The sequence below is a fragment of the Saccopteryx leptura genome, chromosome 8 (genome assembly GCF_036850995.1).
Source record: "Saccopteryx leptura isolate mSacLep1 chromosome 8, mSacLep1_pri_phased_curated, whole genome shotgun sequence".
NCBI classification, from domain to species: Eukaryota; Metazoa; Chordata; class Mammalia; order Chiroptera; family Emballonuridae; genus Saccopteryx; species Saccopteryx leptura.
Window position 1 is genome coordinate 75,226,070 of NC_089510.1, and position 27,683 is coordinate 75,253,752.

The 27,683-nt window shown below is 44.9% G+C and overlaps 1 non-coding gene across 1 annotated transcript; it reads left to right on the plus strand.

Moving 5' to 3' along the window:
* Positions 1 to 2,790: 2,790 nt before the first annotated feature.
* TRNAV-AAC (transfer RNA valine (anticodon AAC)) lies at positions 2,791 to 2,866 on the plus strand. The gene has a single exon. It is a non-coding gene; the product is annotated as a tRNA-Val (tRNA).
* Positions 2,867 to 27,683: the final 24,817 nt, after the last annotated feature.

A 27,683-nucleotide genomic window follows, 5' to 3' on the forward strand; every position in this document is an offset into this window, starting at 1 on the left:
GTGGACTTGGCAGTTACTGAGACAGAACAACTAAGCCATTAGCCAAATTGTGTTTTGTTTAAATTTAAAACTCAAAATGATTTTTTCATATTTGCAAGTCCTTAAAATGTTCATGAATAATGTTTGTGAAGTGGAAGATTGTTTGTGCTCATCTTAAAACCATTTAATGCTTGCATGTGCCTAAGAATTCTAAGTCCTCAGAATGATCTATAATGCATGGAGTGTATACTCTCAGCAGTATTTTTCCTCTTTTCTTGATGTCAGTTGGCATTTGTAAGGGTTGTCAAGGTAATGACAAGACCCATCTAAAGACAAGCCTACAAGAAAGGACAGCATACTTAGTTTTTCCCTTTCAGCATCAAATAGATTTAAAATTCATAACACATTCAGTTTGATGAAATTTCACTTCACAGAAAACCAGACTTCACAGTAAAGAACTCCCCCACCACCTACACTTCTTTGCAGCTCTGCTTTTAATTACTGGATTAAAAAAACCCTATATGTAGACTTATATATGCTACAGTGTTTATCTGGGGAAAAATTGTGCGGTGGTGCTGGCTGTATTTTATAAAATTATTTTGATAAAGTTAATAGAAAGACTTAGTTTACCTTAAATGCAATCACAGGAAATATTGGGATATTTCCTTTTTCTTTTCTTTTTTTTTTTTTTTTTTGATTTTTCTGAAGTGAGAAGTGGGGAGGCAGAGAGACAGACTGCCACCTGCACCCGACCGGAATCCATTTGGCATGCCCACTGGGGGCGATGCTTGGTCCATCTGGGCTGTTGCTCTGTTGTAACCAGAGCCATTCTAGTGCCTGAGGTAAAGGCCACGGAGCCATCCTCAGTGCCTGGGCCAACTTTGCTCTAATGGAGCCTCGACTGCAGGAGGGGAAGAGAGAGACAGAGAGGAAGGAGAGGGGGAGGGGTGGAGAAGCAGATGGACGCTTCTCCTGTGTGCCCTGCCCGGGAATCGAACGTGGGACTTTCATACACTGGGCTGACGCTCTACCGCTGAGCCAACTGGCCAGGGCTGGGATCTTTTCAAGAAGGAATATTTTATATTCCTTGGAAAATAAGTCATTTAAAAAATTAATTAAGAAATAAGCCTGGGGGGTACCAATCAATATGGTTAACTCATTTGTTTCTAATGAAATAGATTTGTCACATTAATTTCAACTTTTATATCCATAAAAGTGAAAGCTTTACAACTTTTACATTAAGAAGTATTTTTTATTTTGTGGAAGCAACAATTGTGGGGTTGAGGGAAAAGCTCATACAGCTGAATTTTATTCTGTTCTGAAATAAACTCAACCTAATGTTAGAAAATTAAATGCTGGCATGCATCTCAGGTATTCTATTTCTGTTGGTGATTCTACTATTTCAGAATAAGTTTTTACTATTGTGTTCTCTGAAATATGTATGTTTTGGCATTATTGAAATTCATTTATTTACTTTTCAACTGGAATTGGAAACATTAAACAAATGTTATTTTCTGGGGAAATTCTTTGAAGATACAGAAATCATTTTATGCTTGAATCAACATTTTAAAATATTTTATGTGAGATATAGGAACTTTTTGTTCTTGAGCACACTTCCCTCTAGGATGGCAACTATACACTTGATCTTAGTCAAAAGGCTGAGAAGCAATATGTTGCCAACTATAGAGAGTCAAGAATATATTTGCTCTTTGATTTCCTTAATAACCCATTATGGATTTCATGATTGAATATAAATCTTTTTTTTAGACAATTTCTATATTCAACCTGAATCACTTCTTGGGCAAAAGATTCCACACATTTAGTATAAGTGTGTAAGATTGTAGTATAATGGATTTTTAAGCGTTTTAAGATTGTAAGATCCAAGCTTCACATCATGTGCACTTTTGGTATGGAATTTGATGGGAAATTCTGCATCTGATCACATAGTTTCTTTTTCTCCTGACTTTCTGGGACTGGATCACACCACTCTCCCGAGTCTTCCCCACAGACTTAGGGCTCAGAGTTCAAACCCCTAGAGGTCATTCTCTTTTATTTATTTATTTATTTATTGAATTTCTCCAGCTTGATAATGTCTTCCTTGAGAATAATCAGTATTCTATGTGTGTGCAAACAGATTTTAGTTTGATCCTTAAAACAAATAAATGGATTAATATATGTTGAGTGGTAACATCTCCTTAGGATGAAGAAACTGGTGGTGTAGAAAAAGGGCAAGGAAGGGGGAAATTACAATTTAAAACACTCACTGGGTTGTGTTAGCTTTTTCAAATTTTATGAATTTCTGGCTGAATTTGAATGGTAAGAGGCATCTATTACTGAATCCTTTATGGACTATTTTATGACAATGAATCAATCCCTGAATACTGAGTAAGCCCCTGCATTGATGCCTGGCTCTGCACCCAATATTTCAGTGTGTGTGCCTTCTTGTGACTGTGCCAGGTATTAACCTTGAGAGACCACGTGAAGAAAGCCAGCATGTCCCTCTGATGCAGGCACAATCTGTCCTCCCTAAGCTATTTCTCTCAGATTCTCTGGCTTTGGATTCTTCTTTCGAGGCTTTCCTTCTTGACATATGACCAGCTCAGACCTCCCGTCTGGCTTCACCAACACCGGTTCTGCACTTCCCCAGCTGCCCTCTCCTCTGATTGATCTGTTTGGTTCTGTTAGACTGCTCCCACTGAGAAAGCCTCTCCCCCCAGGGGACCTGACCTGCTCACCTTCTTCATGCACACTCCAGACCTTTTCAACAAAGGAGTAGACTTTTTCCAGATAGACTTAAAAAAGGACAGGGGAGCCCTGGCTGGCTAGCTCAGTGGTAGAGCATCAGCCCAACATGTGGAAGTCCTGGGTTCAATTCCCAGCTAGGGCACACAGGAGAAGCTCCCATCTTCTTCTCCACCCTTTCCCCTCTCCTTCCTCTCTCTCTCTCTTTCCCTCCCACAGCCAAGGCTCCATTGGAGCAAAGTTGGCCAGAGTGCTGAGGATAGCTCCATGGCTTCCACCTCAGGCACTAGAATGGCTCTGGTTGCAACAGAGCAACAGCCCAGATGGGTAGAGCATCGCCCCATGGTGAGCATGCCGGGTGGATCCCGGTTGGGCACACGCAGGAGTCTGTCTCTCTGCCTTCCTGCATCTCACTTCAGAAAAATACAAAAACAAAAACGGGGAGTTACTGAGCAGAGCTCCCAAAGAATTAATACAGGAGGCAACAGAGTTGTGAGCTGTGTCACTTTGGGCTCATTACTTAACAATTCTCAATCTGTTTTCTCTTCAGTAAAAGAGAGATAGTAATATTCACTTCACAGGACTATTGGAGGGGTGAAATAAGATAATGTACAGAGAAACCTTACATAACAGGCTTTTAGAATATGGTTGCCATTATTACTTTGAGATTATTTTAGGATTAATATTTGTGTAGAAGTCTGAGCCTAGGTTTAAAAACAATAACAAGCAAATAAGAACCAGTTTGATCCGTAGAAATTTAAAGTGAAAACGAAATAGCCTATAGCCACTCTATTTATTTAAGCTTCAAATTTTTATGCATACTCATTCAAATATCATGCATTCAATGCTATTTCCCAGTGTTATACTGGCAGTAGATAGCCGAGTAGATGTCCCTCTCCTGCAGGGACTTGCAATCTAGTTGAGCAGACAAATATATAAATAATCATTTAGTGATATGTGACAAATATTGAAGGGTCGCATTGCTGTGATTAGCTCTTGGCTCTGCCTGGAAGATATAGAGGAGCAACAGGGCAAACATGAGAGCTTTCACATCGATGAGCTCTGGAATGGAAAACTGGTGGTCTATGGGCCCTATCAGGACCGAATAGTTGTTTTGTTGGGTCTATAGTATAGATTTTTAAAAAATCAAGACTATTTTAGCTTGGCCTGTGAGGGCTCAGTGGGTAAAGCATTGACCTGGAATGCTGAGTTAGGGCTTGAAACCCTGGGCTTGCCCAGTCAAAGCACATACTATAAGCAATCAATGAACAACTACAGTAAAGCAACTATGAATTGATACTTCTTGCCCCCCCCAACCCCTCTTCTTTCTCTGTAATATCAATAAATAAAATCCTTTTAAAATAAAGAATATCTACATAAATGTTCAGAATTATGGATTTTCATGAAAGAATGACATAGTCTGACAATTCTGGACTATACGCAACTGGATCTAGACTTGCTGCTTTTAGTTTGTTTTATGATCAAAGCACTTGACCCACCGGTTTGACCTACCTAGCCTCTGAGCATGTGAGATTTCAATCTTTCAAGCAGACATACCTGGGTCCAAATCCAACTCTTACCACTGACTAACTGTGTTGCCTTCAGCATTTAACCCTCAGTTACCTGACTGCAAAATGGTATCAGTAAGACTACATTTGCCCTTTTCAGAAAGTGAATTCCAGAGGAATATGGAATATAGCAGAACTTTTTAAAATGTTGTCACAAACAACTGAGAACCGTTGTCAGTATTGCCTACAACAGTGCTTCTCCAAGTTTACTGCATGTGTGACTCACCTGCAGAATGTGCTCTGCCAAAATCATAGCACTGTGTCATCTAACACATTCTAATATAGCAGTCATTGGCCATGTGTTACTGTTTAAATTTAAACTAATTAAAATTCAGGTCTTGAGTCACACTAGTCACATATTAAGGGCTAAACTAAATGTTCAATGTGGCCTGAGGCTACCTAACTGGACAATGCCACTGTGAAACATTCCCATCATTAGGGGACGTAGATAGTGCTGAGACAGTATCTTTAAAAGTAGATATTAGGCGCTGGCCGGTTGGCTCAGCGGTAGAGCATCAGCCTGGCGTGCGGGGGACCCGGGTTCGATTCCCAGCCAGGGCACATAGGAGAAGCGCCCATCTGCTTCTCTACCACCCCCCTCCTTCCTCTCTCTCTCTTCTCCTCCCGCAGCCAAGGCTCCATTGGAGCAAAGATGGCCCGGGCGCTGGGGATGGCTCCTTGGCCTCTACCCCAGGCGCTAGAGTGGCTCTGGTCGCGACAGAGTGACGCCCCAGAGGGGCAGAGCATCGCCCCCTGGTGGGCAGAGCATCGCCCCTGGTGGGCGTGCCGGGTGGATCCCGGTCGGGCGCATGCGGGAGTCTGTCTGACTGTCTCTCCCTGTTTCCAGCTTCAGAAAAAAAAAAAAAAAGTAGATATTAATTTCTACAAGGTTAAATTTCAAATTATTTTATCCTATACAGATTTATGTCCAATAGAAAAGAGCTCTAAATGTTTTGCTTTTATTACTCTGCAGAACATTAGTCACTTTTCTGTTCTCTATCTTACTTTGCAGTTTTATCCAGCATTCTTTTCTTCCTTTGGTAAGGCATATACACACTTGCGCACAGGCACGCTGTATGGCCAGGGGCCGCCGTTATGGCCATTCACATGCAGGTTCCCATTGAATTTGGACAGATGGTAATAAAACAACGGAGCCAAGAACTGGTAGGCCATTGTCTTCAATCCTAGCTCGCACTAGGCAAGCGAGTAAATACACACAGTGGGAAAACACTTCCCTTTCCATTCAGGGCTCCCAAAGTCACTGACCACTCCGAGTCTTCTAGAATCAAAGGCCCCACCAGTCTTATTCACCTCTGTTTCCCATCTCCTTCTCTTTGCACACACTGGCTTCTCCTTCACCACTCTGCCATCTTGGCTGCTTCTCCTCTGCAATCCTGATGGCAGGTGTAAAGCCAGAAGCCACAGCCAGAGCCACCATCAGAGCAGCCTAGCCCATGCAGGTTCACATTGGATTCGGACAGTCGGTAAAGAAACAGTGGAGCCAAAAACTGATGGGCCATAGTTTTTAATTCTAGCTTGCACCCGGCGGGCAAGTAAAAACACACACTGGGCTCCAAAGCCCAGTCACATTCAGTGCTCACAAAGCCACTGACTTAACCGAGTTTCCTAGAATCAAAGGTTTCTAGCTCACCAGACTTATTCACCTCTGTTCCCCATCTCCTTCCTTATCCCAAATACAAACTCTACACAAACTGGCATCTCACTCAGCACTCCACCATCTTGGCTGCTTCTCCTGGCCTCCTCCACGTAGCCTTTCTCTGCTCTCCTCTGCTCTCTCTTCTAATGATAATCTCAGGAACCAAGAGCCTAAACTCCTGTTCTGCCCCCATTCTATATTGTAGCTTCACAACCTCTAATCCAATATACAAAATAGGGAAGTCTCCAATACAGTCACTTCTGTGAGGCCTGATTGGATTGTACCACCCCACAGCAAAAAGGGTGGAAAGCCTTAATCCCAAAACCAAGCCCCAGGTTACAAGGATTCTGCCTGCCTTTAGCCCACCCCAACACACATTAATATCACCTGGGCGATGGCCTCCTCGTGTTATCTTTAACAAAGTGAGCATAATACATTTTATCTGCCCAACAGCAGGAACCAAGAGGGAGAGCCCCCCCCCCCCACTGCTTTATTTTATAGTGTAGAAAATTAAAGCCTTTAAACCAATATTACAAATAAGGAAGTCTCTGATACAAAACCACTTATCTGGAGGCATAAATTGAATTCCTCATAAGAGTGCAACACCCCCCATCATGTAATAGTCAAGGGTGTGGGGAAAAGCTTAGCTTTGAGACAATCTTAATATTAGAAAGATGTTGAACAGATCTTAGTATTAAAAGGGTGGGAAAGGCTTAGTCTTAAAACTAAGCCTTAGGCTATAAGGACTTTGCCAACTTACAGTCTGTCTCCCACACCCAATGCAAACTATAAGTGAGTAAACGTACATTATATTTACAATATTTACAAACTTATTTGACCGCCTGACTAGGCAGTGGCACAGTGGATGGAGCATTGCACTGGGATGCAGAAGGACCCAGGTTCAAGACCCCAAGGTCGCCAGCTTGAGCACGGGTTCATCTGGTTTGAGCAAAATCTCACCAGCTTGGACCCAAGGTGGCTGGCTCGAGCAAGGGGTTACTCGGTCTGCTGAAGGCCCACGGTCAAGGTGCATATGAGAAAGCAATCAATGAACAACTAAGATGTCACAGCAAAAAAACTGATGATTGATGCTTCTCATCTTTCTCCATTCCTATCTGTCTGTCCCTATCTATCCCTTTCTCTGACTCTGTGTTGGGCAGATAAAATGTATTATGCTCACTTTGTTAAAGATAACAGGAGGAGGCCGTTGCCCAGGTGATATTAATGTGTGTTGGGGTGGGCTAAAGGCAGGCAGAATCCTTTAGCCTGGGGCTTGGTTTTGGGATTAAGCCTTTCCCACCCTTTTGATGTAGGGCGGTACAATCCTATCATGCCTCAGAGGGTGACTTTGTATTAGAGACTTCCCTGTTTTGTATATTGGATTAAGGGTTTGGATTTCTACACTATAAAATGGGGACGGAATGAGAGTTTGGGCTCTTGGTTCCTGAGATTATCATTAGAAGAGAGCAGAGGAGAGCAGGGAAAGGCCACGTGGAGGAGGCCAGGAGAAGCAGCCAAGATGGTGGAGTGCTGAGTGAGATGCCAGTTTGTGCAGAGTTTGTATCTGGGATAAGGAAGGAGATGGGGAATTGAGGAGAATAAGGCTGGTGAGCTAGAAACCTTTGATTCTAGGAAACTCGGATAAATCAGTAGCTTTGTGAGCACTGAATGTGACTGGGTTTTGGAGCCCAGTGTGTATTTTTACTTGCCCGCCGGGTGCAAGCTAGATTAAAGACTATGGCCCACCAGTTTTTGGCTCCATGGTTTCTTTACCGACTGTCCGAATCCAATGCGAACTTGCATGGGACTGGCGGCGGCTGTGATAGTGGCCCTGGCCTTGGCTTCTGGCTTTACACTCTGTCTCTGTAAAGAAAGGAAAGAAAAACAAACAAAAACAACAACAAAATTATTTGACCAACACATGCATAACATCTCTGTAAAGCCAGTAGCCAGGGCTGCCATCACAGCAGCCTGGCCCATGCAGGTTCACATTGGATTCGGACAGTCGGTAAAGAAACAACGGAGCCAAAAACTGATGGGCCATCATCTTTAATCCTAGCTTGCACCCAGCGGGCAAGTAAAAACACACACTGGGCTCCAAAACCCACTCACATTCAGTGCTCACAAAGCTACTGACTTATCCGAGTTTCCTAGGATCAAAGGTTTCTAGCTCACCAGACTTATTCACCTCTGTTCCCCATCTCCTTCCTTCTCCCTGTACAAACTCTGCACAAACTGGCTTCTCACTCAACACTCCACCATCTTGGCTGCTTCTCCTGGCTTCCTCCACGTGACCTTTCTCTACTCTCTGCTCTCTAATGCTAATCTCAGGAACCAAGAGAGCAAGCTCCCATTCTGCCCTCATTTTATACTGTAGATTCATAACCTTTAATCCAATATACAAAATAGGGAAGTCTCTGATACAAAGTCACTTATCTAAGGCATGATGGGATTGTACCACCCCACATCAAAAAGGGTGGGAAAGGCTTAATCCTAAAACCAAGCCTCAGGCTACAGGGATCCTGCCTGCCCACAGCCCGCCACCAACACACATTAATATTACCTGGGTGACGGCCTCCACGTGGGCAACGCCATCTTTAACAAAGTGAGCATAATATATTTTATCTGCCCAACAATCTCCAATATTCCCTTTGAACAGGATTGTTTTTTCATAATGAGATAAGTACATTGTAAGGCCAGGGGCCACCACTGTCATGGCAATGCACATGCAGGTTCTCATTGAATTCGAACAAACGGTAAAGAAATAGTGGAGCCAAAAAATGGTGAGTCATTCCTTTATTAAAGTCTCGCACCATTCCAACAAGCAAACACACAGGAAAAACACTTCCCTTTTCATTCAGAGCTACCAAAGCCCTGACTCATTCTCCGTTCCAAAACCAGGAGAATCTTCTCTGGTTCTTCCTAGAATCAAAGGCTCCACCACCCTCAGTGGAGCTTGCAAAGCCCCTCAGCTCTGGATCTCCATCTGCACATGTTCTCTCTCTATCAAACATGGCTTCTCCTTCAGCACTCTGCATTCTCCCTGGTGTTGGGCAGATAAAATATATTATGCTCACTTTGTTAAAGACAGCGCTGCCCATGAGGAGGCCATCGCCCAGGTGATATTAATGTGTGTCTCTGTGGGCAGGTAGAATCCTTGTAGCCTGGGGCTTGGTTTTGGGATTAGGCCTTTCCCACCCGTTTTGATGTGGGGCGGTACAATCCAATCATGCCTCAGAGAAGTGTCTGTATTAGAGACTTCCCTGTTTTGTATATTGGATTAAAGGTTTGGATTTCTACACTATAAAATGGGGGCAGAATGAGAGCTTGCTCTCTTGGCTCCTGAGATTATCATTAGAGGAGAGAGCAGAGCAGAGAGCAGGAGGCGGCAATGTGGAGTAGGCCAGGAGAAGCAGCCAAGATGGCAGAGTACTGAGTGAAATGTCAGTTTGTGCAGAGTTTGTATCTGGGATAAGGAAGGAGATGGGGAACTGAGGAGAATAAGGCTGGTGAGCTAGAAACCTTTGATTCTAGGAAACTCGGATAAATCAGTAGCTTTGTGAGCACTGAATGAGTGGGTTCTGGAGCCCAGTGTGTGTTTTTACTTGCCCGCCGGGTGCAAGCTAGGATTAAAGACTATGGCCCACCAGTTCGTGGCTCCGTTGTTTCTTTACCGACTGTCTGAATCCAATGTGAACCTGCATGGGCCGGGCTGCTTTGATAGTGACAGCCGTGGCTCCTGGCTTTACATTTGGCGTAGTCTGTGGCAGGATTCGATACAAATCGGCAAGGAGCCTTTGAGTAGTGGAGTAGAGGACTGGCTAGTGTTAGGGTTCCCCATGGCTGTCCTTTTGGGGACCGTAGGCTGGCTGACTTTTACAGCCATGCGTGGGGAAACTGAGAGCTCTGTGGAAAAGGCTGCCTGGGACCTGCAAACCGAGCAGTGGAAGGAGCTGGAGCAAATGCAGGAGAAACCAATGCTGACCCTGGACCTGGAGGAAGTACTGGAGGACGAGGACGACCAGGTGTTCGAGATTCGCCTGGAAATGGAGCAAACGCTGGAGGAGGATTCAGAGGTTCGTGAGTTGCAGCTTTCCCTAGATGTTGCAGAGAGCCAGCAGCGGCAGGAGGCTGGGGCTGAGGCTGAGGCTGGAGCTGAGGCCGGGTCCGGAGCTGCAAGGTCTGCAGAACAGAAGGCGGCAGCGGACGGAGGCTCGAGCCCGGCAGCCTGAGCTGGTGTTTTCAGTTCCTCTTTGGAGGATGAGGAGAATCGGGCTGGAGTTGCAATCCACAGTCTCCATAAATTGAGAGCCCAGCTGGAAGGATCACCTACTACGGCCCTGGTAGGTCTGTGATTTTGGGACATAGGGCTGGGCATGCTCTCCGGAGCAGAGATGGAAATGCTGACTGCCATTGCCACGTGCTCCTCTTTGGGACAGTGTAAGACCTGCCAGGATGGCAGGGATGAGGGGGGTGGCTGATGCCCCATGTGCGTGGACTGATTTCCTGGACTACGACTGGAGTGGGCATTGGCTCCTTTGTTGGATGAATTTATGGATACGGATTTTGGACAATGTGAAATACCCTGATGGGGGTGGGGGGTGGCTTTGCTGGAAGCACTCCCCTGCCCCGGGAAGCTTCTCCCATGGCTAGAAAGAAGGCCAAGGACATTTTGCGCTTTGGGCAAAGTGCTCAGAGACTGGTGAAGTGTACCTTTGTGATTGTTGAAACTGTATGATTTGTCATGTTGTAATTTGTGTAATGTGCCTAATTTCCTTGCACGGGGATGCTGGTGATGTAAATTGGTGGGTAGTAAAGTGAGCATAGGGGTGGATTGTTGGGCAGATAAAATATATTATGCTCACTTTGTTAAAGACGGCACTGCCCATGAGGAGGCCGTCGTCCAGGTGATATTAATGTGTGTCTCTGTGGGCAGGTAGAATCCTTGTAGCCTGGGGCTTGGTTTTGGGATTAAGCCTTTCCCACCCGTTTTGATGTGGGGTGGTACAATCCAATCATGCCTCAGAGAAGTGTCTGTATTAGAGACTTCCCTGTTTTGTATATTGGATTAAAGGTTTGGATTTCTACACTATAAAATGGGGGCAGAACGAGAGCTTGCTCTCTTGGCTCCTGAGATTATCATTAGAGGAGAGAGCAGAGCAGAGAGCAGGAGGCGGCCACGTGGAGTAGGCCAGGAGAAGCAGCCAAGATGGCGGAGTACTGAGTGAGATGCCAGTTTGTGTAGAGTTTGTATCTGGGATAAGGAAGGAGATGGAGAACTGAGGAGAATAAGGCTGGTGAGCTAGAAACCTTTGATTCTAGGAAACTCGGATAAGTCAGTGGCTTTGTGAGCACTGAATGAGTGGGTTCTGGAGCCCAGTGTGTGTTTTTACTTGCCCGCCGGGTGCAAGCTAGAATTAAAGACTATGGCCCACCAGTTCGTGGCTCCATTGTTTCTTTACCGACTGTCTGAATCCAATGTGAACCTGCATGGGCCGGGCTGCTTTGATCGTGGCAGCCGTGGCTCCTGGCTTTACACCTGGTCTCTGCAAAACTACCTGGGCCACAGAAGACCCCTTCTCCAACAAACATTAGCAAAACAATGGCCCCTCCCAAGCAGGAATGCAATCCACAATTTGCAATCAACTGCCCTGCTTGGAGGGCAAGCACATTTGTGGCTGCCCAGTGCCATTTTTTAACAATGAAAGTGAGCAAACTCATTTGCCCAACATATATCTTGGACATTATATATTTGTATGAAGATTATGTTGCTAACTTTTAAAAATGTGTACTTTGACAGGAGCAACCTACTTAACCTGCAAAGCCTCAGTTTGCTCACTTAGAAAATGAATACTTTTTAATACAAAGAGAATTCATGAATGTTAAATGAGATAAAAATTACAAAACATTTAATGTAGCTCTTGGCATGTGTTGGTCTAATAAGTTTGTAAATTTGATATATATGTTTGCTCGCTTATAGTTTGAATTCAATGTGGGAGACAGGCTGTAAACCAGCGAAGTCATTATAGCCTAAGGCTTAGTTTTAAGCCTAAGACTTTCCCGCCCTTATAATAATAAAATCTTTTGAAAGGTAAGCTTTTATCCACACCCTTGACTGTTGCATGATGTGGGTGATGCACTCTCATGAGGAATCCCATTTATGCCTCAGATAAGTGACTTTGTATCAGAGACTTCCTTATTTGTATTTAGGCTTAAAGGTTTTGATTTCTACACTATAAAATAGGGCATTCTATGGGTTCCTGAAATTAGCATTGCAGAGGAGAAGCAGCAAAGATGGGGGAGTGGTGAAGGAGAAGCCAGTTTGTGCAGAGAGAAGGAGATGGGGAACAGAGGTGAATAAGGCTGGTGAGCTAGAAACCTTTGATTCTAGGAAACTCGGATGAGTCAGTAGCTTTGGGAGCCCTGAATGGAAAGGGAAGTGTTTTCTCACTGTGTGTATTTCTTGCCTGCAGGGTAAGAACTAGGATTAAAGGTAATGGCCCACCAGTTCTTGGCTCTGTTGTTTCATTACCGTCTGTCCCAATCAAATGTGAACCTGCACGGGCCAGGTGGCTGTGATGGTGGAAACAGGTACTGGCCTTACAGCATGTAAAAATTGCTAAATAAATATTAGGTGTTAGGTTGAGAAGGCTTTATCAACTGTATTTCTAGATGTCCAGCTCTCTCAGTTCTGACTTTATGTTCCTTCATACAAATGTTAGAAGTTCCAGATGTATTCTGGGCACAGTTCCTGAATCTCTCAACTTTGGCTTCACTGTGTCTGCATGCAGCATCTTTTCATTCTTTCTGTGACAATGGGAGAAGATCTCTGGCCAATATCTTGCTTCAGTTTGTAAGAGTAAGTCTTCCAGGCAGAGAACAACGAGCAAGCTTCCCCTCCAAGCACCCTGCTCCCCTCTCCCTCCCCCTTCTCCTCCCCTATTTCCTGCCAGCACAAGTCATTGACTCCATACTTCCTGTAAACACTCTCTGCAGATGCTGCCTGCATTCACTCCGTGTTTAACTATTTAATTGCTGAAGACCCTTTTCCCAGAACAGTGCACATACTTACCACATTCTTATCCTATGAGTTAAAGAATTGTTCACAGAATTTTGCTCCATTTCCCTTAAGCCTTCTTGTGTTCCCCCTTCTACGACATCCATTTGTACCATTCATACATGAAGTTAAATTTTTGTTGTAGTTAATTCTGGGAATGGTGCCAAGGGCATTTTTTTTCTTCAGCTCAGAACTGTTTATTGAGAACTTTCTGTGTGTGTATCACTATAGTTCATCACATAAAGAACAAGAAAAAGAGAGAGGAAGATTTTGTTCTCTGGTTTTCAAAGTTTATACACCAGACTAAGAAAATTTAATCTAGAGTATAACTTGACAGGGTCTTGGCACAGAAGCACAGTTCAGACTTTTGCAATAAAGATAAGTATTAGAGAATAAAATAGAAATGAACTGGAGAGAGAACAATAGACCACTCAAACAGAGCTTTATAAAGTGGCTCTCTAGGGTCCAACGGGTAGTCCTTAGCTTTCTAGACTCAGAAACTATATTTTTGGCTTAGATATTAGAATCTTATGAGGGATGCTTGGTCAGATATCTGCAAACTGGAGTATAATCTCTTCAATGATACTGGGGTGGGAAAAAGGAAAGAAAGCTTCAGTTTGAAGACAAATACTAGTATCTTGCTGTTGACTCACAAGATCACATGCAGCATTTAGTTTCATCACAGAACTTATATTCTATTTAAATTTTGAGTTGCATCTGAAAATAAGCAAATTGTTCTGAATATATTGTCAAATGGTAACACTTCTTATCAGGATGTTAATAATAAGGACAAGTACCAAGGTAAACTAGGCCAATTCCAGTTGTATCAATCTCGGTTCTGAATTTTCTAGCTACAAAACCTTGTACAAGTTACTTAACCTTCTTTAAATTTTATTTTTATTGGTTGATTTAGAGAGAGAGGAAAGGAGAGACAGAGAGAGAGAGAGAAACATCGATTTGTTGTTCTGCTTATTTATGCATTGTTTGCATAAATAAATTGGTTGATTCTTGGAGAATCAAACCCACCACCTTGGAGTACCAAGACCACATTATAACCAACTGAGCAACCCAGCCAGGGCTTTAACTTTCTTGTGCCTGGTTTTCTTACCTGTGAAATGAAGATAACAATAGTAACTCCTGACACAATTATTGTGAGAATTAGATGAATCAAAACAAGAAAAGTACTTAAAATAGTGTCTGCTACACTGTGAACACTCAGTGTCAACAGCTATGTTAATTTTATTGCTATTATTAGCCATTTTATCTGAAATCACTCAGCATGCTCAGACAGCGACTTCTGAATATTTGTATAAAATTTAGCACTCTGTAAATATCCATGGACATTCAATACCAAGCATTTGTTTTAAATAACAATAAAACATAGGGATGGAGTCAGTCTCACTTTAAATGGAGAAGCGAAGTACAAAAGAGTAAGAACAGTTTCACCATTTAAAAATGTAACCATTTGAGGCCCTGACTGGCTAGCTCAGTGGATAGAGCCTTGGCCAAGCCTGCGGATGTCCCGGGTTCAAGCTTTGGTCAGGCACACATGAGAAATGACCATCTGCTTCTCTCCTCCTCTCTCTCTCCCTTCTCTCCCTCTTCTCCTCTCGCAGCCAGTGGCTCAATTTGTTAGAGCATTGGCCCTGGATGCTGAGGATAGCTTGGATGACTTGACCATTAGTCCCAGATGGTTGCCAGGTGGATCCCACTGGGGGCGCATGCAGGAGTCTCTCTCTCTCTATCTCCCCTTCTCTTGCTTGAAAGAAGAAAGAAAGGAAGGAAGGAAGGAAGGAAGGAAGGAAGGAAGGAAGGAAGGAAGGAAGGGAGGGAGGGAGGGAGGGAGGAAGGAAAGAAGGAAAGAAGGAAGGAAAAGAAAGAAGAGAAAGAAAGAAAGAAAGAAAGAAAGAAAGAAAGAAAGAAAGAAAGAAAGAAAGAAAGGAAGAAAGGAAGAAAGGAAGAAAGAAAGAAAAGAAAATGTAACTACTTGGAAAAGAGTGTGACCATTTGAAAGTCTGTTCTTTAATAAGAACTCAGAAATTCTAAACCAGGGGTCCCCAAACTACAGCCTGTGGGCCACATGCGGCCCCCTGAGGCCATTTATCCGGCCCCTGCCGCACTTCTGGAAGGGGCGCCTCTTTCATTGGTGGTCAGTGACAGGAGCATAATTCCCATTTAAATACTGGTCAGTTTGTTGATTTAAATTTACTTGTTCTTTATTTTAAATATTGTATTTGTTCCCGTTTTGTTTTTTTTACTTTAAAATAAGATATGTGCAGTGTGCATAGGGATTTGTTCATAGTTTTTTTTATAGTCCGGCCCTCCAATGGTCTGAGGGACAGTGAACTGGCCCCCTGTGTAAAAAGTTTGGGGACCCCTGTTCTAAACCAAGTGCCAAACTCTGTATTAGTCTGCTAGGGCTGCTACAACAGAATATTGCAACAGAAATTTCATTTTTTTCACAGTTCTGAAACGTTGAACTCCAGGATCAAAGTGCTGGCAGGTTTGGTTTCTGATGAGGTTACTCTTGGTTCCTTGGTTTGTATATGGCCATCACCTTGCTGTGTCTTCCCTTGGTGCCCATACACTTCTACTTTTTGTGGTATTAAAAAGAATTTTAGCCTGACCAGGCAGTGGCACAGTGGATAGAGCATCGGACTGGGATGCGGAAGACCCAGGGTCATCTGGTTTGAGGAAAGCTCACCAGCTTGAACCCAAGGTCGCTGGCTCGAGCAAGGGGTTACTCGGTCTGCTGAAGGCCCCCGGTCAAGGCACATATGAGAAAGCAATCAATGAACAACTAAGGTGTCACAACGAAAAACTGATGATTGATGCTTCTCATCTCTCGCCGTTCCTGTCTGTCTGTCCTTGTCTATCCCTCTCTCTGACTCTCTCTGTCTCTGAAAAAAAAAAAAAAAAAAAAGAATTTTAGCCTTACTTGTGATGGCGCAGTGGATAAAGCATCAACCCAGAACACTGAGGTCCCGGGTTTGAAACCTCAGGCTTACCTGGTCAAGGCACATAAGGGCGTGCATGTTTCCTGCTCCCTCCCCTTCTCTGTCTCTTTCTAAAAATGAATAAATAAAATCTAGAGCAAAAAATTAAAAAAAATATAAGTACATGTAATACAATCCATTTTGAAATGTCATTTTACCACACATTGAACCTGCAACATGTTTCTTATTCTCTTCTTCTGGTGTTTACTACCATGTGGAAAATTATCCCACAGTTCCAGAGAAAAGAATAGAAATTGTTTTTGAAATTAAAAAGCATAGAATCTTTCAGTGATAATTAGGAGAAAATAAAGTAAGCGATAGCATAGTCGGGGAGAGGCAGGGGGAAAAGGTAAAATTTATTTCCAAACATACCTCAAGCCTGACCAGGTGGTGGTGCAGTGGATAGAGCGTCGGACTGGGATGCAGAAGGACCCAGGTTCGAGACCCCGAGGTCGCCAGCTTGAGCGCGGTCTCATCTGGCTTGAGCAAAGAGCTCACCAGCTTAGACCCAAGGTCGCTGGCTCCAGCAGGGGGTTACTCGGTCTGCTGAAGGCCCGCGGTCAAGGCACATGTGAGAAAGCAATCAATGAACAACTAAGAAGTCGCAACGCGCAATGAGAAACTGATGATTGATGCTTCTCATCTCTCTCCGTTCCTGTCTGTCTGTCCCTGTCCATCTCTGCCTCTGTAAAAAAAACCAAACAAACAAAAAAAAAACATACCTCAAGTTCTTATGGATATCTTTAAGATTATCCACACAAACCTGAATTACACACTGTTGGGCAGATAAAATATATTATACTCACTTTGTTAAAGATGGTGCTGCCCACGTGGAAGCCCATCACCCAGGTGATAATATTAGTTGCCCTTCTTGCTTGGGATGGACGTGATTATGTTAATATGTGTTGGGGGAGAGCTTTCGTGTGAAAGGGTTTTAAAAGAAAGAGAGATCACGTTGTTCTGGGGAAGAGGGATTACGTTCTAGGAGGAGACCAGAGAGGAGAGCAGAGAAAGGCCATGTGGAGGAGAGGAGAAGCAGCCAAGATGGCAGAATGCTGAAGGAGAAGCCAGTTTGTGCAGTTTGTGTAGAGAGAAGGAGATGGAGAACAGAGGTGAATAAAGCTGGTGAGCTAGAAACCTTTGATTCTAGGAAACTCAGATAAGTCAGTGGCTTTGGGAGCCCTGAATGGAAAAGGAAGTGTTTTCCCACTGTGTGTATTTCTTGCCCGCTGGGTCAAAGCTAGGATAAAGATGATGGCTCACTAGTTCTTGACTCCATTGTTTCATTACTGTCTGTCCAAATCTAATGCGAACCTGCATGAGCCAGGTGGCTGTGATGGTGGCCGTGGCTACTGGCTTTACACACACCCACACCCTGTCCCCCACACAGACCTTCTACTAAGAAAAACTAGAGATAATTATGTTCATTACACTTAACAAAGTGTATGTGTAGAACCCAAAACTGTGGTTGATTACTTTTACTCTGAACACCAAGTAGAAATGAATCCAGAGAAAATGTGAGTGTACTTTCCCAGAGTCCGAGCTTGCCAAAGAACACAGTGAGTGTTGTCCTCTAGGAGAGAGACGAGCCATTTAAATTCAGAGAACAGATTCTTAACACTGGCAAGCTATTTTTAGCTCAAACTGTCATTTTGGAATTCAACCAGTTGAGGTCTTACCTTTTCCTTGGATTGATTTTTTTTCTTTTCTTTTTTTTTTTTACAGAGACAGAGAGAGAGTGAGAGAGAGAGGGATAGATAGGGACAAACAGACAGGAATGAAGAGAGATGAGAAGCATCAATCATCAGTTTTTCATTGTTGTGGCACTTTAGTTGTTCATTGATTGCTTTCTCATATGTGCCTTGACCGGGGGCTGCAGCAGACCGAGTAACCCCTTGCTCAAGCCAGTGACCTTGGGTCCAAGCTGGTGAGCTTTGCTCAAACCAGATGAGCCCACGCTTAAGCTGGTGATCTCGGGGTCTCGAACCTGGGTCTTCTTCATCCCAATCCGATGCTCTATCCACTGTGCCACTGCCTGGTCAGGCTGATTTTTTTTTAATGGCGGTAGATAACTCTACATATGGAGAAAAGTTCACCAAAAGTAGCATTTTAAATGTTCTTGAAGAACATATATTTTAAAACTGGTTGAAAAAATGTTCATGTTAAGGGCCTTGAAAGTTTTTTTTTTATCTTTAGACTGTTGTTCTCAGAATCATGGTGTATGGCTCTAAAAATAAAAGAAAGATGCTCTCTCTCTCTCTCTCTCTTTTTTTATTTTTATTTTTATTTTTTTGTATTTTTTCGAAGTTAGAAGCAGGGAGGCAGTCAGACAGACTCCTGCATGCGCCTGACGGGGATGGACCCAGCATGTCCACCAGGGGGCGATGCTCTACCTACCCATCTGGGCAGTTGCTCTGTTGTAGCCAGAGCCACTCTAGCACTTGAGGTGGAGGCTATGGAGCCATCCTCAGCAACCACGCCAATCTTGCTCCAATGGAGCCTTGGTTGCAGGATGGGAAGAGAGAGATAGAGAGAAAGAAGAGGGAGAAGGGTGGAGAAGCAGATGGGCGTGTTGAGCAGATAAAATATATTATGCTTACTTTGTTAAAGATGACGCTGCCCACGAGGAGGCCATCACCCAGGTGATATTAATGTGTGTTGGGGGTGGGCTAAAGGCAGGCAGAATCCTTGTAGCCTAGGGCTTGGTTTTAGGACTAAGCCTTTCCCACCCTTTTTGATGTGGGATGGTACAATCCTATCATGCCTCAGAAAGTGACTTTGTATTAGAGACTTCCCTATTTTGTATATTGGATTAAAGGTTTGGATTTCTACACTATAAAATGGGGGCAGAACAGGAGCTCGCGCTCTTGGTTCCTGAGATTAGCATTAGACAGCAGAGAGCAGAGAGCAGAGAAAGGCCACGTGGAGGAGGCCAGGAGAGGCAGCCAAGATGGTGGAGTGTTGAGTGAGAAGCCAGTTAGTGCAGAGTTTGTGCAGGGAGAAGGAAGGAGATGGGGAACAGAGGTGAATAAGGCTGGTGAGCTTGAGACCTTTGATTCTAGGAAACTCGGATAAGTCAGTAGCTTTGTGAGCACTGAATGAGTGGGTTTTGGAGCCCAGTGTGTGTTTTTACTTGCCCGCCGGGTGCAAGCTAGGATTAAAGATGATGGCCCACCAGTTTTTGGCTCCATTGTTTCATTACCGACTGTCCGAATCCAATGCGAACCTGCATGGGCCAGGCGGCTGCTGTGATAGTGGCCCTGGCCACTGGCCTTACAACTGTTTAAAACACGTTATACGTATCATCTCATCCTCATAATAACCCTATGGGCTGCAACAATTGTTTCCGTTTTCCAGAAGAGGTTGAGGCACAGAGACATTAAGTGAGTGACAGAGCCTAGAGATGAACCCAGGCATTCTGCCTTCAGAGCCTAGGGTCTTAACCACACTTCATGATGTCTCTACATTTGGTGTAGTCTGTGGCAGGATTCGATACAGATCGGCAAGGAGCCACCACCACCTTTGAGTGGTGGACTAGAGGACTGGCTGCTGTTATGGTTCCCCATGGCTGTCCTTTTGGGGATCATAGGCTGGCTGACTTTTATAGCCATGCGTGAGGAAACCAAGAGCTCTGTGGAAGAGGCTGCCTGGAACCTGCATACCGAGCAGTGGAAGGAGCTGGAGCAAACATGGGAGAAACAAATGCTGACCCTGGAGCTGGAGGAAGCGCTAGAAAAGGAACCTGACCAGGTTTGCGAGATTCGCCTGGAAATGGAGCAACTACTGGAGGAGGATTCACAGGTTAGTGAGTTGCAGATTGCCCTGGACGTTGTGGAGAGCCAGCAGCAGCAGGAGGCCGGGGCTGAGGCTAAGGCCGGTCCAGAGCTGCAAGGTCTGCGGAGCAGAAGGCTGCAGCAGCCCGGGGCTCGAGACCACAACGGGAGCTGATGTTTTCAGTTCTTCTTTGGAGGATGAGGTGAATTGGGCTGGAGTGGCGATCCTCAGTCTCCAAAAGATGAGAGCCCAGCAGCAAGGAGTAGTTGCTATGACCCTGGTAGGTCTGCGATTTGGGGGCATAAGGGTGGACACTATCATGCTCTCCGGAGCCAAGATGGAAATGCTGACTGCCATTGCCATGTGTCTCTCTTTGGGACAGTGTAAGACCTGCCAGGATGGCAGGGATGAGGGGGGTGGCTGACACCCCATGTGCATGGACTGATTCCCGGACTACGACCGGAGTCGGCACTGGCTCCTTTGTTGGATGGACTTACGGATTTTGGACAATGTGAAATACCCTGATGGAGGTGGAGGTGGCTTTGCTGGAAGCACTCCCCTGCCCCAGGAAGCTTTTCCCATGGCTAAAAAGAAGGCCAAGGACATTTTGCACTTTGGGCAAAGTGCTCAGAGACTCCTGAAATGTATCTTTGTAATTGTTGAAACTGTATGATTTGTGCTCTTGTAATTTGTATAATGTGCCTAATTTCCTTGCCCAGGGATGCCGGTGATGTAGATTGTGGGCAGTAAAGTGAGTATAGGGGTGGATTGTTGGGCGGATGAAATGTATTATGCTCACTTTGTTAAAGATAGCACTGCCCACGTAAAAGGCCGTCACCCAGGTGATATTAATGTGCGTTGGGTGCAGGCTGTGGGCAGGCAGGATCCTTGTAGCCTGGGGCTTGGTTTTAGGACTAAGCCTTTCCCACCCTTTTTGATGTGGGGTGGTGCAATCCCATCATGTCTCTGATAAGTGACTTTGTATCAGAGACTTCCCTATTTTGTATATTGGATTAAAGGTTTGGATTTCTACACTATAAAATGGGGGCAGAATGAGAGCTTGTGCTCTTGGTTCCTGAGATTAACATTAGAACAGAGAGAAGAGAGAGCAGAGAACAGAGAAAGGCCACGTGGAGGAGGCCAGGAGAAGCAGCCAAGATGGCGAAGTGTTGAGTGAGAAGTCAGTTTGTGCAGAGTTTGTGCAGGGAGAAGGAAGGAGATGGGGAACAGAGGTGAATAAGTCTGGTGAGCTAGGAACCTTTGATTCTAGGAAACTCGGATAAGTCAGTAGCTTTGTGAGCACTAAATGTGAGCGGGTTTTGGAGCCCAGTGTGTGTTTTTATTTGCCCGCCGGGTGCAAGCTAGGATTAAAGATGATGGCCCATCAGTTTTTGGCTCCATTGTTTCTTTACCAATTGTCCGAATCCAATGCGAGCCTGCATGGGCCAGGCGGCTGTGATGGTGGCTGTGGCAACTGGCTCTACAGATGTCTTTATGAAAATCCATGCAATTTGGGAGGGTTGCTCCATGTAGCCAGTAGCCACGGCCACCATGACAGCTGCCTGGCCTGTGCAGGTTCACATTTGATTCGGACAGACAGTAATGAAACAATGGAGCCAAGAAGTGGTGGGCCATTAGCTTTAATCCTAGCTTGTACCTGGCAGGCAAGAAATGCACACAGTGTGAAAAGACTTCGCTTTCCATTCAGGGCTCCCAAAGCCACTGACTTATCTGAGTTTCCTAGAATCAAAGGTTCATACCACACCAGCCTTATTAACCTCTATTCGCCATCTCCTTCTCTCTGCACAAACTCTGCACAAACTGGCTTCTCCTTCAGCACTCCACCATCTCCTTCTCACTGCTCTCTCCTCTAATGCTAATCTCAGGAACCAAGAGAGCAAGCTCCTAGTCTGCTCCACTTTATAGTGTAGAAACCAAAACCTTTAATCCAATATACAAACAAGGAAGTCTCTGATACAAAGTCACTTATCTGAGGCATAATGGGATTCCTCATGAGAGTGCACCACCCCACATCATGCAATCAGTCAAGGGTGTGGGGAAAAGTTTAGTCTTAAAACTAAGTGTTAGAGGAGAGACAAGATGGCAATGGAGTAAGCGGACGTACCAACTTCCACCTCCCAGAACCAAAGTGGATTACAAACTAATTTTAAGAACCATCATCTGGAAAAACCAACTTTGGACTAAACAAAGAGGACTCTTCAACCAAGAAACACTGAAGAAGCCACACTGAGACTGGTAGGAAAAGCGGACACGCAAAGAGGGCTGTCCAGCTCCCCGGAGTGAACGGTAGCCGGGAGAGACTCGCATGGTGGGAAGTGAGTTTAGCAGAGAGGGGAGGGTCCTGAGCCCCAGGAAAAAAGCCCCAGCCTGCAGCCCCAGAACCTAGAAGAGGTGTATGGACAGTATTTAGCTGGAAACAAGACAGAATACTGTTTGTAAGAAAGAGACTGATTTCTCAGACCCCGAATTCTTCTTAAAGAGATCACACAGAAAACCTCTCTCACAACCACTCACTCGGGGCTCCAGGGGACAGGGAGAGAGGAGAGGACCAGAGTAGCAGGAAGACAGTGTGATCTAGGAGGCACAGGAAGAAACATTTTGAGAGACAGCCACCCTAACCCCTGGGACGAATCACTCCCCAAATCTGAAGTGAATATGTCCCCTGGAACCAACAATACCAGCAAAGGGAAGCAGGATATCAGCCAAACAAGTCTCCCATGGCACTCAGAGCAGAGTTGTTTAGAAGGAGGGAGCTTTCGGGATAGAATCTGAGCTGCAGCGCGACCACCCACATGGCTGAGGGCTCACCCGAGGGCAGGCGGCAGTGAGACGTGGAAGCGCAGTTCTGTCGGCAAGGGGGGGAAGCCGGCTGGCCACCACTGAGGCCCAGGTGTGAGCTCAGTCTTGCCTGGTTGGGGAGGAGGGGACGTGCAACAGTGGTCAAGCCTAGCTGCAGGCAGCCTGCAATTCAGCCTGCGGGAGAAGGGCAGGAGCCCCGGAAGGGGTGGAGACTCGCCCTTGAGTAAGGGCACAGGAGCACAGCCCTGCCCAGCCCTGCCCAGCCCACGGAACCCAGGCTTGTGGCCTGACTTGGGAGCCGGCTCCTCCCGTGCAAGTGGAGCCAAAAGCCCAGAACAGGCGAGTCCTGCTACTGAGCCTGGGCACGCAATCCCGCCCAGCCTGTGGAGCCAAGGCTTTCATCCATCCTACCATTGGGCTGCTCCTGCAGGGGTGGGGCAAAATCCTGGAATCAGGTACAGACCCGCAGCTGAGCAAAGGTGCTCACCCTTGCCTGCATGGCAGAGCATAATGCCACCCGCAGGGGTGGGGCGAAGGCCAAAGCCAACAAGGCTTGTACACCTGAGCACATGATCACAGCCACTACCATGAAGAAGAGGCAGAAACCACAGCAATGCCCATACCCAAATGCCCTAGCCAGCAATAGCAGGGGATGGCGGGACTGCAGACAGACCACACCTAGGGAACACAGAGGCCACACCCAGTGGACTCCAGTGGCCATAACCTTCTTTTATGCAGACAAAATGAGAAGGCACAGAAATGCAACACAAATGAATCAAGAGAAACCCCCAGAAAAGGACCTGAATGAGTCAGATATAAGCAAATTACCAGATGCAGAGTTTAAAATAACGATTGTTAGGATGCTCTAAGATATTAGAACAACAATAGATGGTCATTACGAACACCTAAATAAATAGATAGCAAATATAAAAAAGGACATTGAAATAATTAAAAAGAATCAGTCAGAAATGACAAATACAATATCAGAAATAAAGAACACAATGGAAGGAATTAAAAGCAGGATGGATGAAGCTGAGAATCAAATCAGCGAGTTAGAGGACAAGATAAATGAAGGCATAGAAGCAGAGCAGAAAAAAGAAAAGAGACTCAAAAAGTCTGAGGAAACTCTAAGAGAGCTCTGTGACAACATGAAGAGAAATAACATTCACATCATAGGGGTTCCTGAAGAAAAAGAAAGAACAAGGGATAGAGACTTTATTCAAGCATATCATAGCTGAAAACTTTCCTCAATTAATGCAGGAAAACATCTCAAAAGTTCAAGAAGCACAGAGAACTCCATTAAAGAGAAACCCAAAGAAATCTATACCAAGACACATCATAATGAAAGTACCAAAGCTAAGTGATAAAGAGAAAATATTAAAAGCTGCGAGAGAAAAAAAGACTATACCTACAAAGGATTCCCCATAAGGATGACTTCCAACTTCTCAACAGAAATACTTGAGGCCAGAGGGAATGGCAAGAAATATTCAAAGTAATGCAGAAGAAGAGCCTACAACCAAGACTACTTTATCCAGCAAGGCTATCATTTAAAATTGAAGGAGAAATAAAAAGATTTCCAGACAAAAAAAAAGTCAAAGAATTCACTACAACCAAACCAAGGCTGCAAGAAATGCTAAGGGGCTTGTTGTAAACACATCAAAGGAGAAAAAATATATAGCAAAAGAGGTGGCCCTGGCCAGTTGGCTCAGTGGTAGAGCGTCGGCCTGGCGTGCAGAAGTCCCAGGTTTGATTCCCGGCCAGGGCACACAGGAGAGGTGCCCATCTGCTTCTCCACCCCTCCCCCTCTCCTTCCTCTCTGTCTCTCTCGTCCCCTCCCGCAGTGAGGCTCCATTGGAGAAAAGATGGCACAGGCACTGGGGATGGCTCCTTGGCCTCTGCCCCAGGCACTAGAGTGGCTCTGGTTGCAACAGAGCGATGCCCCGGAGGGGCAGAGCATCGCCCCCTGGTGGGCAGAGCGTCGCCCCCTGGTGAGCGTGCCAGGTGGATCCCGGTTGGGCCCATGCGGGAGTCTGTCTGACTATCTATCCCCATTTCCAGCTTCAGAAAAATACAAAAAATATAAATAAATAAATAAATAAATAAATAAATAAAGAGGAATACAGTTTTAAAGAATAAAATGGCAATAAACAATTACATATCAATAACAACCTTAAATGTAAATGGATTAAATGATCCGATCAGAAGACATAGGGTAGCTGCATGGATAAGAAAACAGGACCTATACATATGCTGTCTACAAGAGACACACCTTAAAACAAAAGATGCACATAGACTGAAGGTAAAAGAATGGGAAAAAATATTTCATGCAAATGGAAATGAAAAAAAAAAGCTGGGATAGCATTACTTATATCAGACAAAATGGACTTTCAAACAAAGACTATAGTAAGAGATTAAGAAGGTCACTACATAATGATAAAGGGAGCAATCCAACAGGAAGATGTAACTGTTGTAAATATCTACGCTCCTAATATGGGAGCACCTAAATATATCAATATAGAGCAGACTTTGATGGATTTAAAGGGCGAGATTAACAGTCAAAATAATCTGGAGAAGTTTTCTCTCAACATATGTACCCTTATTTATCAATGTCACTGCATTAAATTTAATAATAATAAAAAAAGTTTAGGCCCTGGCCGGTTGGCTCAGTGGTAGAGCTTCGGCCTGGCGTGCAAGGGGTCCTGGGTTCAATTCCTGGCCAGGGCACACAGGAGAGGCTCCCATCTGCTTCTCCACCCCTCCCCCTCTCCTTCCTCTCTGTCTCTCTCTTCCCCTCCCACAGCCAAGGCTCCATTGGAGCAAAGATGGCCCGGGCGCTGGGGATGGCTCCTTGGCCTCTGCCCCAGGTGCTAGAGTGGCTCTGGTCATGGCAGAGCGATGCCCCAGAGGGGCAGAGCATCGCCCCCTGGTGGGCGTGCCGGGTGGATCCCGGTAGGGAGCATGCGGTAGTCTGTCTGACTGTCTCTTCCCGTTTCCAGCTTCGGAAAAATACAAAAAAAAAAAAGTTAAAAAAAATTATATCTAAGAGTAAAAAAACAAACAAACAAAAAATCTAAGCCTTAGGCTATAACCACCCGGCCTGCTTACAGCCTGTCCCTCACACCCAATGCAAACTATAAGCAAGCAAACATATATCTTATTTACAAACTTATCTGATCAACACTTCACATCATCGAATTAGGGAACCTAACCGAATGCCACCAGCGGCCCTTCCCACTGCTAATGATCTGGGATTTCTTCACTTACACAGTTGTCGTTGTATCAGATGCTCCATATACATCACAAACAAAGCAGACATAGTCCTTGCCCTCAGAGTGAGAGAAGCAGACATTAATCAAACACAGGTAAAATATAGAGACAAGTGCAATGGGAAGCAGTGTGGCAAATGGATTGGCTTTTGGTTCTGAGAGTGTTTAATGAGATTTGAGCCAATCAAAAAAGCCAGAGGTGGCTTCTTTGAACCAGCAGAACTCGTGTCAGTAGTGTAGCCAAGAGGAGGGGAGCTCGCGGAGCCTCCACTGTCCTGGTTGCTGCGACCCAGTGCTGGTCAGTTGTGCCCACATGCCCTCATGGTGGTGTGTTTACCATAGGTCTCTGCATGTGGGGGCAGGAGTGAGAGGATGAAGTTGGAGGCTATGGGTGAGCAGGACCCCAGAGAAACAAAATTTGTCCTTCCTCCGGCATTCTTCTCTCTGGTTTGTCCAGATTCATGTCTCCTGGGCAACCAGTGCCTGTGCCTACGTCAGAGTTAAATATAGAATACAAACTAACATCTGTAATGGGGACCAAAAATAATTTGGGTTCCAGCCTGCACACAGCTTACACACAGGGGACAGCTGAGCACGTGCCTATGTCAGTAATGTCAGTGTGTCGCAAGGCAAACGTGTGCAAAAACCCAGCGAAGGAATGGAGGCAGGAAACTTCAGGTTAGAAAAGGATTTGCTTCAGGGCTTCTGACTACAGAGACTTCGTTCAGAAAGAGCACTGATTCTCAACTGTGTGTGTGTGTGTGTGGGGGGGGGGGGGATTTTGTTAAGGAAAAAAAATTAAAAGAAAGAAAAGAGCAAATAGGACCCCCATTCTGAAGAGGTTTCTCCTCCTCTCATTTTTCTACTGTAAGTTTTCCCCAGGGCTCAGGCTTCAGTTTCTTTCGCTTCAGCGAACTCATACTATTTCATGGCTTTAAGCAGCTCATCAAGAGATGGTGCAAATGCAGACAGAAGGCCAACAGGGAGCTATCCTGCTCTGGTCTTGAACCTGGATACTAGAAAGGATTGCCTTTTTAGTGTTACCCATTGAACAAGGCAGTGGCTTAGAAGAGTGATTGATTCTACAAAAGTACCTTAAAACTGGTGTTGCAAACTCAGTGCCAATAGCAACAGGTGACAGAAGCAAGGGACTCAGGCTGGGTGGAGTCCATGCTGAACTGAGGATTGTGTATTGCTGCTGTAACTCCAGCTAATTGTTGCTTGGTTCCTTTCTTTTCTTTTTAAAGAGAAGTCAGAAATTAAATTTTCATGTAAAATGTAGGCAACTAATAATGTACAAATAAGTGCATAATATGTCTGCAGGAATAGATGTGATCTTTTGCTGCTAAGACTCGATAGTCTTGCTATATCTAAAGAAAGAGGCTGCCTATAGAGAGGGGAGTGGCCTGAAGAGAAGTGTGATGAAGGAAGGTGGACAAGAGTAAACGGAGGCAAAGTGTCTCTAATTCTGCAATACCAGGTGAGCGGGGCAAAAGAAACCACTCCATGTCGCAGGTGCATATCGAGTTACGTCTGTGGAGATGTATTTCTCAGATGATCATGGTTTGATTAACCAACTAACTTTACCCTCACTGGTTTGTTGCTCCCCATATTGTATCTGCTTATAATTTGGTTTCCCAAGATTTGTCCCCAGAGAAAGAGGAATATTGACTTTATTTGGTAGTTTTACTTTTTTCTTCCTTCCTTCCTTCCTTCCTTCCTTCCTTCCTTCCTTCCTTCCTTCCTTCCTTCCTTCCTTCCTTCCTTCCTTCCTTCCTTCCTTCCTTCCTTCCTTCTCTTTCTTTCTTTCTTTCTTTCTTTCTT